We start from the raw sequence: 14,435 nt of genomic DNA on the forward strand, positions 1-14,435 counted from the left end.
GATTACCGTACAAACTGACATAGTCTGAGGTAAGCATGTAATGATTTAGGCAAGCAGTTTGCCCGATGCTAATTAGGGATGCTAACTCTCTCTTTCTCTCCACACTCAAAGTTTTAGCCTGTTGATTTCTTTCTTTAAGCTTTGCCTTCGTTAAGCCTTTGCATGTGAGGTTACGTGTGTTTGTGCAAACATGTGGACCTGTTAAAATCATCTTTCTCAATTCTTTAAATTGTTTTTATGTTAATGTGATTCTAAAAAAAGAAAACTGAAAATACTGTAAATATGATTTCTCTGGGAAGAGGTTTTATGAAGTTAGATAAAATTGATATGAAATAAACCCAACTCTGGACTGAGGTAGGATTGTTGCTGCACAAATATAGGTGGCATTTGCTGCAGAAAGAACTGACTGTTTTCCCTCTGAAGAGTTATTTGGACAGCGGCCTCAGACAACATCACCATCCATAGGATCTCCATGGTGATGCTGCCTTATACTGGAGGAGAAAGGTTTCCTGATTTATTGTGGTGGCCTGTGAACGTGTCTTTACCTGCCCTATTCAACTGGATGGCCGTAATTCGCTGCAATATACTGAGTGCAGTCCAAAGGGAAATATATAAAGCTGTCCTGGGGGAGCATCATGTTAAGAGATTATTGCAGTCACTGCAGTCAGTGGTCATCTCCTGGTAGAAAAATCATACAGCAGATATAGCTATATTCTTTCAATGCAGCTATATGTAAGAATATTTTAGGGCATTACTGTGATAGTATCACAACTTATACAAACATATATATAAAATATATACACAACATATATTTATATACAAACTTTCTTGTACCTTGACTTAGGAAGTTCTTGTCATTAGTATTGTTGCCACGAAATAGAAATGTGGGTAAGCTTCAAGTTATTCATTTTTTCAGGATACATTTCTTAGGAGATTAGATATAACCTACTTGCATAGGGGAAATAAGTGAGAAACAAAACTAGAGTTTAAAGAATTATTCTTTATAACGTATAAGACTGCTTATAACTGTGCAAGACCTGGCAAACCACCAAAACTGTTGGCATCAGATAAACAGTACTTAAAGCTTTCATCTTTGAAAGAGAGGAGAAAATCAAGCTCCAGATCTTAAATAATCCACAGGTGTTTCTGTCCATCCTTCCACTGTGAGAAGACACCTCAACATTGTGGGTCTAAAAAGGATGTGAAGCTGTCAGGAAGCAGCTTCTAACGGCAAAAAAATAGACAAAAAAGAAGAATGTTTGCAAATCTGAAAGTCCAGACCTCTACATCGCTGAATATGTTTGGGATTATTTGGATTGCGAGAAGCAGAAAATGCAACAAACTTCTAGGACTGAACTTGTGTGGAAAATATCCCTGCAGATTTCTTCAAAAAACTCAAAGTGAGTTCCTGAAAAGAATGGAAACTGTAATAAAGGCAAAACATGGATACACTAAATATTGAATATCGCTGTTGTTGGAAGAAAACCTCATATCTCCCAAATGGTAACTTTACAGGATAAGGAAAAAACATACTTTACTTTTAATGTAAGCCAGTAGAACCAGACATTTTCCCCAAGTAATTTTTGGCAGTTTTAGTCTTTTGGTCTATTCATCATGAAATTTACACACAGTGTAAAGGACAACAGGTATTTTCAAATTATGTCAAAAACGGAAAAATGACAAAAATGGAGATACAAGGTTTTCTTCCAACAGCAGCGATATATTAAATACTTTTTGAGGCTTCTGTGCCTCAATAACCATTCTCTTTAAATGTTTTCTGCTTTTTCCTGTTTTTGTGAAAAATGACTACAAATAAGTAATTGAAGTCTCTGAATTTTGCACATTACTATATGTCAGAAACTTTGTACTTGCTTGTGATTATATTGATGAGTGCTTATATAAGTGATGAGTAGATGCTTTAGCTTGCAGCGCATATGTTTTCTGAGGAGTGTATCAGTCTGGAGAGGGAAAAGGTCTCTTTCTAAGCTCTTGCGGCCACAAGATTTGAAGGCTGAGCACTCATGGCGGCATCTGCCCCCGTGACAGCCGCATTATCTTACGGAATGTGCACCGAGTCATTTCCAATAATGATGCCGCCAGCTTCCACACCTCCAGACAAGTGAGTGTGGCTGACGTGCAGAGAGACAAAGAGAGAGAGAGAGAGAGAGAGAGAGAGAGAGAGAGATGCTTGTCAGTTTGACTTGCAGGCCCCTCATTCAGTAAGATGTGATGCAGAGGTTAATTGTTTAGCTATATAAGTGTTAATGGTGTTGCTTCTGACGTCAGTGAATATAACAATAGAAATATAACAGCATGGAAGGGGGAGACTCTCATCATGAGAGGTATTCCTTCAATTAGCCATTAGGATGGGTAGTTAGATGGATGTTATATGCATGTTTCCTTTTATTACAAGGAATTATATTATTATTATTATTATTATTTTTATTATTAGAGACACACATGAGCCTGAGATCACCATGTCCAATGCCAAGCACTGGCTACAGGGCTGTAGAGTGTAAAGCAGTAGAACTGTGTTCTCTAGAGGGATGGAGCTTCATATATATCTCCAATATTTGTGTGATTAGCTGCAGTGATATTAGTCATCCAGAATTAATCATCCAACATCAGTACCTGACCTCACCAATGCTCTTGTGGCTGAATGCAGTCAAATCCTCACAGACATGTTCCAAAGTTTAGTGTAAAGCCTGCTCATAAGCAGAGGCTGTTTCTGCAGTATTTACAAGGATTTTGTTATGATCTATTCAAATCTGCAGCATTAATTGAGATATTCATAAGCTAAATATATAGAAAATCATCATTTATAGGGTACTTTCTATTGTCAGGTGGCTGTCCCACACCATAATCCCTAAACCTTTGTGAAAATAATACTTTTGTGTTGTATTTCTTTTAAAGTTGAAAGATTTAGACCTATCGTGAAATCACTACTGAAACACATTATATAATTATTATATAAGTCTACCATACATAAACACTTGCATATAAGAACTATTTTTAATTATTATATTACATAATTAATATGTGTCAGACAAAAATAAATGTATAAAAAGCTATGTCTTGCAGGATCTCCCTTTTATAGAAGGTTAAAAAAATTGGTATTACCCTCTCAATTACAAGGTCAAGCACTTTCAATTAAGTCCAATTTGTACAATGCTCATGAATACTTATGGAAAGTGCCTCTCAGAGCCTCTAGATTCTCTCTCAGTGTGACAGGTCAACTGGGGAACAGACCCACTGCCCTGCCGGGTACTTTCAAGTCCTCTCTACCTCACTTTGATTCATGGTTACTCAGTCTGATCAGCAGTGATTGCAGCATGTGAGAAAGAACAGATGAAAATAGAGGAAAGAAACAGTTCAGTATGTGTACATGTAAATATATCACACTTTCATTATATTATTAAAGTAAATTATAAATGATTATATTAAATTATAATCTTTATTTCAATAATCAGTGATTAACAAAACATTTGCAAAACCAGATGTTGCCCTTGCTGCATACAGAATCATACAAACTTTAACCAACAATGTCCCCTAGTGTATGAAGATGGAACTACATTCTACAGCAGGTCATTGGAAACACCAGTGGTGTTAATATAACTGAATTAACTATTATGTTAATTCAGTTATATTAAGAACAATTAGAAGGAAATGATGGATAATATTTTTGTGTATTGTATATGTGTGAAAGACAATGTTCTTTTTACTTTTCTGTTGCTAGTTGCAGTCTTGCGGCTGGTTGTTATTCACACTATAGACCAGTATTAAGCACTATTAAATATTAAGTAGAAGCGAAACACAAGGAAATGGTTCTAAATAGAACCATGAACACTCAAAGAACCCTTTGCATGATTAAAGGTTTTCTTGCATGGTGAAAGCATTCTTCAGATTGATGGAGAATGTGCTGTAGATGGTTCTATAAAGATCCTTTTTCAAAAGGGATCTATATAGAACCATCTACAGCACATTCTAAAGAACACTTTCACAATGCAAAGAACCATTTAATTATGCAAAGAGTTCTTTGAATGCTCATGGTTCTATACAGAACTATTTTCTTTACTAAAGAACTCTTAAAGACAAAAGAAACACTTTTAAGAGTGTAGCGTTATGGATTATGAGTGCTGAGTGGTTGGTGAACTAATCAGCTATAACTAGTAATATAAAATGTGTTGAAAAGTATTAAAAAAAATGACAGCAGTGTTAAAACCATTGACGCTATTCTGTTATGAGAAAACAAAGGCAAGTCTGAAAAAGAGGAACGATTAAACATATACAAAGTGCTAGTTTACAACCCTACAGGTGTCCATTCATGTAGGACTCTCTTATGAGCGCCCTCTAGTGTCTGATCAACTCAGAACGATCACACAGAGGGATTTGAACTCTAAAGTCCCTGACAGTGGGTTCACCCTGCTTTTCCTCACTGTCACAATGCCTAACTTTGATATTAGTTATCATAGTTAAAGTATAGCATAGTATAGTTACAGTATAGTTATGGTATAGTTATAGTATAGTAGGCTAATAACGTATAGTAGTCACAAAATAATGCACTTTAAGATTAACAACTGAGTAATAAGCGTACAGTTTAAGAGGTTGTTGGCACAACCTCCCCATCCCCTGTTCTACTGGTTAACAAAGCCCCTGCCTAATCGCTCTTGGCTCGTCCCAGATGGCTGGGCACGCGCCTGCTGTGAATTGCAGCCTAAGAGGAGTGTGCTTCAGCTAAGCAATTATCTCCAGCCTTCATTTGACTGAAACACAATAGTTCCTCCAGGGCACAGGCCACTGTTTTTTCACAGCCTCTAAATACGGGGCTCTCTTTCTCCTTTCCTCCAGTCGTCCTTTTTATGAGCACTGCTATTTCTCCATGGAATTACATTCCACTTCTGCTAATGACGATCACTTTGTTAGTGTTCTTTGAAGATCAGGGTGACTGAGGCGAATGCGCTGAAGGGCCAGGCCCCCTTCAGAATTAGTATGCAGAAAATAATAACTGCAGGAGGTCTGGTTCTGCGTTTATTTGTTCTTTATTAAATGTTATATTTGTAATGAACGATATAACATTTATTATTATATTGTGAACAAGCTCATTGCTGTGTAGTACAAAAAGAGTAGAAATACAGACTTAGGAACTAAGAACAATAAGGATGACAAGGCCACGCTGACAGAAAAGAAATGCACAGGAATAGAGTACTGATCACAACAAAGTGCTGTCAAGAGCAAGACAGCATAAGCATAAATGATTAAAGCTTATAAGCAAACCAAAATGGCTAAAGCTAAACTATGGTTTTAAATTAGATCTCTACCCTCTAAGAACAAATTTCATAGTCTGTGTGGGAGGAAAAAGTACTGTTTTTCTGTCTACCTTCTAGCTGGGTGAAAAAATAGCCTGAATCTCACAGGGTTGCACTTGATCTATACAGATTCAGTGTGCTGCTGTTGGAATTTTTTTTTCTGCAGGACATCAATCTGTTTTGATAAACTACAGAGGCAGTTGAGGTGGTGACAATATTTTAAAATAAGATGGTGTGGAAAACTGAAAGAGAAACCATAAAATGACAGAAACTCTCACACTTGGCCTGGATGCTGTTACATTACTGGTTAGAGCAGAACACAGACTTAAACTAAAACTTCACTGCTTTGAAACTATCTGCTATCTTTATCAGGTTATTTCAGTATTCTGGAGAAAAATATGTATGGACCACTCTACTAATTAGTTCAAACTGCAGTGCTAAAAAAATTACTCAAAAAAAAAAAAAATCAATAGTTCAAACCTTAGAGATTTACAATGATTATGTTATAATCTATTTAAATCCAAGGCCTTAATTGAGATTAAAATAAGCTAAATATATACAAAATCTTAATTTATATGGTACTTTCTAACCCTGAAATTTCAATTTGTAAAAAATATTGCTTTTTTCAGTGTTAATTATTTCTTTTAAAGCCAAGTTTTATTTTGATGATGAGTTATTATCATATTTATCATAAAATGCTGTCCCATGTTTTCATGTCACTGCTGAAACACAAGAGTTTTAGTTTAAAGGTGGAGCCATATTTTAGCCACACTCGTCCAGAAGTTCTAAAATCAGTGTGTAACATCAGGAGCTGTCACTACCGAAACACATATTTTCAGCAAATAAGTACACTTTTTTGTGTTTTAATGAAAAATATTATGATTTTATGTGTGTTTATGTGGTGTTCATTAAAGCTGTGTTTTCTAGTCATGTACTGGCTAGTGTTTTTTGAGTTCTGCTCAAAATCAGCTCAAACTGCCACTACCAAAACAGTCATCATCGAAACACCTGGTAAAGTTTTGGTAGTGTTATGATTGCCTTGGTGGTAAGAAAGTGGAATATTCATCATCACATTTGCTTTAATAAAAAAAAACATAATTAAGGTATGAGGTCATTCAAAGCAAGTGTAAAGCCCAAAGTCCAAAGTCCAAGCAAGTTAAAAGTCTGAAATGTGTTTTCAACTCTGACTTTGAACCAATCCAGCAGAATAATCCATATATGTCTTGTCATGACAGCATGGTGCACTATGGCTAAAGGGTTTGTAAGAAGTTTGGAAAAAGAAAGGCTGCCTCTGTGTCAAATGTAATAGTAAACATGTTCACCAAAAAGAAGCGTCTGTACTGGATGTTCTTTCATTTTGCCATAAAACACTAAGGGCTGGTTTCCTAGACATGGATTGAGCTTAGTCATGAACCTAACTGCAGTGCCTGTAGTGAATCACCACTGGAAATTCTTTTTAGTCTAGGCTTAGACTTGATCTGGGTCTAGGAAACAGGCCATTACATGAAGTTAGAGTAAGCATGCCAGTGATGCAGAAAAGGTCATCCCATAGTAGAACACTTTTTAAAAAGTAATGGTTTTTTTTTAAAGGGAATTCCATCGATTTTTAAAATGTGAGTAAAATCATTCATAGTGATTTGATTTGAAATGCTCCATTCTAGAGAAACTTACCTGGTCAGAACTGTTCACAGTGGTGGTGATAGGAACCAGACGTCTGAAATGTTTAATACCTGCAAAAGCCACTTCACATGAAATGATTATGAAGACACTGCCTGATTTTTGATGCAGTAAGGTTTTGGCCTAAAACTTATTTCTTTTAATCCATTCAGAGTGGTGAGGTACATGCAGGGCATCACAAGGCAAAATAGTCTCCCAAAGACACCTTTTTTTGGATTTACCACTATTTTAGCACTATGAACATAAAAACTCAGAAGACACATATTTGCATTGTAAACATCACAGCCCCTGGTTCCTATCACCATCACTATGAAGAAATCCAAGTTGTTTCTCTACAATGAACCATTTAAATAAAACCACTCTGAATGACTTTGTATAAATCTCAAATTGAATTACGCAGAATTTTTTAAAAATTGGTGGGGTTCCCCTTAAAGCCCACGTTCATCTTCATTTGCCAAGAACAATCCTATACAAGTCTCACATATTTTTACTGTCAGTCCCATTTAGCAGTGTGGCACCAGGCCTGGTAAAGAAGCTTCTCTGTGGACCTGTGGGCTGGGGGGGTTCTCCTCACCGCCCATCATGGAGCCCAGTGTACCGTAGCTGCCCGCTCGGTTCTCCACCTGCGCTGACACACAGATAGTGACCTCCGAGCCCTCCACCCTGAGTGGAGCCTCACCCTGAGACACCGGCGTGGCACTTTCACTTATGCTCTGCACTGTGATGCTGGACTGTAAATTACACAAAAAACACAAAAATGCAATGTATTAACCTTTTAACTACACTTCAGTTCCTCACGCTTATAACTACAGAACTTACGCACAAGGTTACACACAGTAGCTACTGTCATTTACCATAGTTACTCAATAATAAGTCAATGATAAGCATTCAGGATAAGCAGTTAAAGAGAGAGAGCGCTTGACTGTTTTACGTGGTTACTCGATCAGAATGAATTTTTCTCCCTTTGCACATAGTTTGAACAGTGCTGGAGCTTATCATTTTAGCTGAACACTTCTGTTCTATCAGCCAAACACAGCGAAATAAGGTTGGTAATATATAATGTAAAAACCCACTTCCAAAAAGTTGGGACCGTAGGTAAAATGCAAATAAAAACAGAAAGTAGTGATTTACAAGCTGTCGTTGTCATAGTTCGCCACTTTACGAAAAACTGCACGAGCAAATAGTCAAACAGCTTAAAAACAGGGCTCGTCAACACATGGAAGGAATTTAGGAAATTTAGGGACCATCTACAGTCTTTAACACGTAGAATGTGGAGAAATCTCTGTGCGTAAACTTCAAAGCTGATAACCAATACTGAATGCCTGTGACCTTCGATTCCTCCAATGGCACTGCTTTAAAAAGTGACATGCTTCTGTAATAAATATAACCACGTTGGCTCTGGAATACTGTGGAAAACACTTGTAAATGCAGTTTCTAAAATACTACAAAAGTTAAGACGCAAAGCAGAAGCCATATATCAGCAATGTCCAGGAGCCCCTCATAGTCTCTATAAGTGTTTGCCAAACACACATGTCCAACATATAATGTGGATCTTGCACTTCTGTTTAGAAATGTTATTTATTTTCTGTCTTCTAAAAAATTGACTTGCGCTGCTCTCCTCAGGGAAGATTTATCTACCTCTTTGTTTTTCTTTGGCATGTGGCATTTTTTCATCATGACACAGAGGATTTTTATGGATTATATGAATCATTAGGGCAGGGTTGTTCAAAGCCAGTTAAGGAGTGCCACAGGCACTTAAAGTTCAAAACTTAAAGTTTATCCTGTTCTAACAAATCTGTTGTGACTAATAATTACACCCCCCCATTAGTGGCATCAGGTGTGTCAGGACACAAGAAGAATTTAGCTATTCTGCCACCTCAGAATATTATATGCAAAAGCTATTTCATTGGTCTGTAAGCATTTATTTGCTTAAAACACTAATGTTAATACAAAAACAGTGACTTTACATATGTCAATCTGTTTGTCCATTTCAAACTCTCCTTGAGGCAAACTGTTACTTATTGTTGTTATCATCTAAAATCTTGTTTGGCTCAATCAATGCATCAGTAAGTTAAATCAGATGTGCTGATGGTAGATTTGAACAAATATATGCAATAGTTGGGGATGTTGAGGTGAAGTCTGGAACCAAATCTCTGCTCATCAGAATAGTGAGCAAGGTCTTGATTACTATTTGGAAAACAAAACGTTCTTGTTGCTTTTTACTATATAACTAATCTAGATAATAGCAAAACTACTTTTGCTGATGAGATAAATATTTTGAAACAATTTGCTCAGGTGCACACTACTGTATATAATAACACATTTGTTCCCATATTCTATCATATATGTACTCACATTCCCTACCGAAGCATTGCTCTCTATAGGTGTCTTCTTTTTCCTAGACAGGTTAGGATTCCAGTGACACACCAAACTGTCGTTCTGGACACTGTAGTTTTTGTGACCAATCAGCCAGTAGGTGTTCATTTTCCCTTTCCCCTAAAAATGAAAGTAGTAAATAGCAGTGAAGCTGATCCCATAAATAACATGGTAAATAGGCACACAGTACAATATATTATCATAGCTAAATCTTAAGAAATGTTAAACAATATTAAATTAATTTGATCATCTTACATCAACATATTTGCTTGGTGGTTAAATTTATTTTATTATTAATAAACAGTCTATGCTTTTAAATATTGTACGATCTATAGGGGAGGAGGCAAGGGAGCTTGGAGGTGATATATTAATTGGGTAGCTATATGTTTACACCTTAGCTCTCTCTAATGTACAAAAATGCAACAGAATGCCTTTGAGTTGTAATATGTAGGTTTTTTTTGTAATGCACAATTGACTCTTACCTTCACCTCAATCTCTCCTCTTAGCTGGAGCTCATATGCATTGTCTTTCATGAGAGCCAGGTATGTTGCAGAGCTCGCATGGACCTTCTGAGCTGTAACAATAATGAAAGGACTATTCAAGGCACAGTCTGATCTGGTAACAGCGTTTTGTTCTGTTTTGGTACCATTTTGCCCTTTAATTTATGAAGGTGGCATATTCAAAATGGTTTATGACTTATCAATGCCACACACAAGGTAAAAATCACTTTAGGTCAATACATTTGTGTTCATAATTAAAAAAAGAAATATATTATGATTTAAATGTGATGAAAATAAACTGCTCTGCCTACAGTCTTGTATTGCATAAAGAATGATGCTTTGTATTTATAGTCATTTCACATCTAAACAAACTTAAAGTTAGAAGTGCAGACTTAAACCTGACAATGCAGTAAATAAATTAAACCTAATTGTAATTGTAATTATGTACCTATGCAATTAATTATGTAATTATACTAATGTGCAGACATCAGAGACCACTTGGAGGAAACATTTTGAACTTCAGTTTTGGGAATAACTGAAAAATGAAGAGTTTCCAAAGTTTCCAAGTTCAAAATGTTTCCTCTGGGTGCTCCGGTTTCCTCCTACAGCCCAAAGACATGCAGACATGTGAACTGGAGATGCTAAATTGGTGTGAGTATATGAATGAATGTAGATGTCTGTGTGTCTGCCCTGTGATGGACTGGCGAGCTGTCCTGGGTGTTTCCTGCTTTATGACCAATGAGCGCTGGGATAGGCTCCGTGACCCCAAAAGGATAAGTGGCATAGAAAATGTATGTATTTAAGTTCATAATGGTACAACAAATATAGAGAAAATGGGACTCCTAACAACTGGTAGACCACTAAAACTGTCACCACCAGATAAGCACAACTTAAAGCTTTCATCTTGATTTGCAAATCAAACAAAGAAGTTGCTGGTGTTCTCAGAGCAATGGACTGGCCACTCCAGAGTCCAGACCTCAACATCATTTAATGTGTTTGAGATTACTTGGATCGTGAGAAGCAAAAATGCAACCAACTTTGAAGACTGATCTTTGGAAAAAAATATGCCTGCAGATTTCTTCGAAAAACTGAAAGCAAGTCTCCACAAAGAAACAGAAGCTGTAATAAAGACAAAGGGTGGACAGATTAAACACTGAAACATGTGAAACTATATTTAGTTATTGAAGCTTCTATGTAATTTTCTGTTAATTTTTTCTACTTTTTCTGATACTATAAAAAAGAATAACTTTAATTTAATGTCCATTTTGATTGGACATTAAATAAATAAAGGGTGGCACACTACTATACGGAATTACATTTAAATAGTACACAGCTAAACCACAACAACTGTAGACTTTTGAGAATTACATTTCTTATCAACTTTAGATGTATAACACATATGATGCTCTCAAATTTATTCTGCGCATATCAGCATACTGGACTGTATAATGATAACTGTAACCCATGTTAAAAGAGCTCATGGTCTGCAAAGGGTAGAGAGATGCTATGATGATGAACTAAGAGTGAATGAAGAATGATGCAGGCATTGCTGAAATGGCCGTCTGTCTCTATGGTGACTGAAAATATTCATGAACGTCAGAGCGGCATAAAACAGACACTTCACTCCGGCCAAAAGCTGATTCGTTTTGATATAACATCAGTTTTCCATGATCACATATTGTACCCTGTAATCATCGTTAAAACTTCATATATGGTTGAAAGTGCAGTATTGGAGGGATTATCATTGTCTTTATAAGAAAGTGTTTACCAGAGGTGTGTTATGTTAGAGACACATACGCAGACTGGTTGACTCCATTCGGGAGGCTGTGTTGACTGTGTCTCCAAACAGACAGTACCTGGGCATCTTGTAGCCCACAATACCTGCTACACATGGGCCTGTGGCAAAAACAGAAATGTAAAACATTGGGCTTGTTCCAAAAAAAAATATTATTTTTATATATATTTTATGTATATATAACAATTGTGCACTACAATTCGTTGACAAATGTCATACTGAAGTTTAATCCCTGTAGAGGATGTGTTAATTTAATTTTTTACCTTAGAAAATCAACAAAACATGTAATCTGACCAGGGGTATTCAACGTTTTTCACATGTCTGTATGTTAAGTGTTGACTGTATTAATAACTTATATATTATCACTCTTATAACAAAACCTGATATCTCCATAATGGTAACCTCATAGGACAATGAAAAAAAGTGTTCTTTAATGTATGTATTATATATGTATACAACAAAAATGTATTCTAAATAATTTTTATACAGTAAATAATGCTGTATTCAAAACCACCATAATGAACCATTCCTTTACTTTTATGTATCTATGTAACCCCTAAACCTTATTCTTACTCAGTATTAATCATAAGACTTGAACTGTGGGCCCACATACAGTTTCCTTAAAGTTTAAAATATTAAGCAACGACAAAAGTCACTCAAAAGTCATGTCCTACTACTCTGTACTCTGTGGCTCACACAAACCTGTGTGTATCCCCGCTCGGAGTTGAAGCCGTTTGTTGGGCATGTGAGGAATGGGAACCTGTCTCACAGCAGCCACCAGATCCAGAGACATCTTAGCGATCTCATCTGCATGTTTATCCCCATTTCTTTCTGGAAGGCCACTCACAACCATGTACGCATCACCAATAGTCTCCACCTGTTCCAGAAAAGAGTTTGAAACAAAGGTCAATTTCAGTTTACTTCACAGGGACGAGTTTCTATAATTCAAATGTTGGAATAATCATGGACAATGATTTTTTTTTGTTACGTGGGCCAAAGAACTTGCTAATCACTCGCCTATCATTTTAAAAATCTGCATCTATTCTGCACAAAGAGTACATCCCTAATATGACTGTATTATGATACCCATTCTATTGCATACTGAAGAAAGTGTTGCATTGAATTTATTTGATTTGATTGTACAACCATTCCACATGATTAAAATACATTATATCAACACAATTTTTGCCAAAAGCAGGTAAAATGAGCAACAGTAATTATGTTTATGTGGTGTATTTCATTCATGTGGGACCAGCATACAAATCTGAATCAAGTAAAAGAGTCCATTCTTGATAAACTCACCAAAAGTTACAGATTTGTTCACAGTGATAGTGACAGGAGCCAGATGTCTGAAGCATTTACTGTCTCTAAAAGCTCCCTCACTAGAAAGTTATTACATAAAGTAGTCACGAATATGCTGTCTGATGCCTGTTTTCTTATTTTCCTTATTTACCACTATTTTATCACTATCAACATTATATATGTAAACTCAGAAGACAAATTTAGATTTACTGGTCATAGAAAATAAAACACATATATGTGTGTTGTAGATATCATGACCCCTGATTCCTATCAGCACCACTGTAAAGAAATCTAACCCGATAAGTTTCTTTATAATGCATTATTTCACATCAAACCACTCTGAATGACTTTGTTTACATCTCAATTGAATTATACGGAAATTTTACAATTGTGCAGAAATCGCTATTCCCCTTGAATACAACTTACAGGCTCACTGGGTCTGCATGTATTAGAAGGCAATAAAAATGATCTTCTTTAAGATTGATTGGTTTAATTCTGCACTGATTTGAATTCAACCAGTGGCTGCTCTATGAAAGCAGTTGACAAACTAGAATAGGATTATGATTAAACAACTGTGTCATATTTATAGTAAGGTAGGCTGCAGCGAGAGACTGCTATGAAACAAAAGACTACTCCCATGCATCAAAATTACATGTTGTGGTCTACAGTAATCATGTAATAATGTCAGTTCTTACCTTGTAGACGTCATAAGAGTCAATGCGTGTGTCGAAGCACATGTACAGATTGTTTAGCATTTCAACAACTTGCAGTGGCGTACAGGAAGCTGATATGGCAGTGAAGCCCACAATATCCGAGAAGAAAATGGTCACCTGAAAAGATACCTGAGCGTTAGAGAGAACCAACCAGAACTTGCACTCACATATTTATATAATAGACTACATATGACTGTGCTGTAAAAATGCAAACAATAAATGAGTGTATTTTAATACAGAACATAGACAATTAAATGCAGAAATCATACCAATCCGATTACAAAAGCTTGTAAAATTTAAATTTGTCTGCCTTTAAATAATATAGTGCATTCTCCTGAATACCCATTTTAAAGTAATGATAAATGAACTCTACTCCCTAAATATCTTTAGCCCTAAATGTCACATTTTAGCTAGTAAAATGTATGTGCTTTAATGAGTCCACTGAATCTTTAGGTGACCTGCATGTTCTAACAAAAGAAGGAAAATGACCTGCTATGGGCCTCATTTGCCATCCTTCACGAGATACCCACAATTTTCCTCTCTCCCTCATAAGCTGTTTTATCTCCTAATGAATATGTAATACCGTAATTACAGGCAATTATTGCAACAATAAGAACAAACAAAATGGGAGCATGTGCTCCTTCCATATACTGCAATCTTGCCAACATGCGTAATGAATATGGACTTCTTTTTAAACATCAATTTGATTTGTTAAAGGCAGAACCGTTGCACCGACCCTTTCTCTGAAAGCTTGTTTTTTGAGCCG

Source organism: Colossoma macropomum, unplaced genomic scaffold (genome assembly GCF_904425465.1).
Source record: "Colossoma macropomum unplaced genomic scaffold, Colossoma_macropomum, whole genome shotgun sequence".
NCBI lineage: Eukaryota > Metazoa > Chordata > Actinopteri > Characiformes > Serrasalmidae > Colossoma > Colossoma macropomum.